General features: G+C 62.7%; 1 non-coding gene across 1 annotated transcript; it reads right to left on the bottom strand.

The window, feature by feature from the left end:
* Nucleotides 1-1,019: 1,019 nt before the first annotated feature.
* On the bottom strand, nt 1,020-1,101 carry TRNAS-CGA (transfer RNA serine (anticodon CGA)). Its single transcript has one exon. It is a non-coding gene; the product is annotated as a tRNA-Ser (tRNA).
* Nucleotides 1,102-1,461: the final 360 nt, after the last annotated feature.

The following is a 1,461-nucleotide window of genomic DNA, read 5'->3' as shown; positions in this document are numbered from 1 at the left end:
GCCCTTTCCCTGTCTCCGGCCGTGTCTGGAGGGCTTTATGCCCCTGTGCAGCCCCTTCACACTGCCAGGAAGGGAGAGGTGTTATGGAATCTTAGCCCAAAGAGGAACCAGGCCCTGTGTCACCTTCATCCTGGGTTTCAGATGACCCCGAGAAGTTGGGGGGCCACCGGGGTCTAGAGCATGGCCCTGCCACAGAGGCCCCGCCCCCAGTCATCCTCTTCCCCCGAGGCCCCGCCCACCCACTGTTCACTCCTCTGGCCCCCGAGGTCCCCCTACCTGCCCCTCGCTCCTCTCCGCCTCTTCCCCCAAGACTCCACTCACCCCCTGCTTGCTCCTCTCCGCCCCTTTCCCCGAAGGGGGGCTACCGGGGGGCCATGGGGCCAGGCACCCGTCCCTTTTCTCTGTCTTCGGTGAGCGGGGGGCAGTGGGGTCCTTGGGGAAGGAGGTGGAGCAGGACAGGAAGAGGCACGAGAAGACGGAGCCGCGGGGGAAAAGGCCGAGGGGGATGGGGCGCAGGTTTTGGGGGAAGAGGCGGAGGGGGGATGGGAAGAGGCAGAGCAAGAGCAGGGCATCGGGCTAAGAGGCAGAGGGGAGCGGGGTGTAGGTGGGGCCCCCACTTCTCTGGAGCTTCGCTTCCAGCGCTCGAAAGATGACCACGGGCCCAATGGCCTCCGGATGGGAGACCCGCCCCACATCCCCAGCGTTTCCGCCCCACATGGACGGCCTTTTGGGTGAGGCTCAGTCTCCCGTGGCCTCTTGTACGGGCTGCCCGTGCTCAGCTGCTTCCACGCTCTGGAGAGGAGCAGCACCCAGGGGTGGGGCTGAGCCGGGGGGTCCTGGGTGAGGGGCAGAGGCCTCGGGAGCTGAGACCGCAGGGACACAGCATGAGGCACCATCCCAGGCATCCCCATGAAAGGAGCAGAACAGGGTTTACCTGGGGTGGGGAGTGTATGGAGAGCGTCTCAGGGTCGGTGGAGATGTATTGCCCTGGTGAGCAAGTGTGGCTAAAACACAGGCCTTGCTGTGAGCAGGATTTGAACCTGCGCAGGGAAACCCGAATGGATTTCGAGTCCAACGCCTTAACCGCTCGGCCCTCACAGCTGTGAGTGACGTGGCCCCCAGTGGCAGTCTCTACTGGAGCGGCTGGAAGCCGACGGGAGGGAGCTCTCCACCCTCAACGAGCAGCCGTAGCCATGTTGGCAGGAGAAGCTCTCCCAGCACCATAGCACTGTCCACACCGGCGCTTAGGTCTGTGTAACTTGTGTCACTGGGGGGGTGGCTTATTCACACCCCGAGCCACATACGTTCTACCGACACAACGGGGAGTGTAGACGCAGCCTTAGCAGAGACACGATTAAGATCCACTTCCTGGACACTACAGTGCTAATAAACGATGGTCACATAAACACCACCCTATACCGGAAACCTACTGACCGCTATTCCTACCTACATGCCTCCAGC

The sequence above is a fragment of the Eretmochelys imbricata genome, chromosome 11, assembly GCF_965152235.1.
Source record: "Eretmochelys imbricata isolate rEreImb1 chromosome 11, rEreImb1.hap1, whole genome shotgun sequence".
Taxonomy (NCBI): domain Eukaryota; kingdom Metazoa; phylum Chordata; order Testudines; family Cheloniidae; genus Eretmochelys; species Eretmochelys imbricata.
Note: the sequence above shows the minus strand (reverse complement) of the source record. Positions and strands in the feature narration are given on the sequence as shown.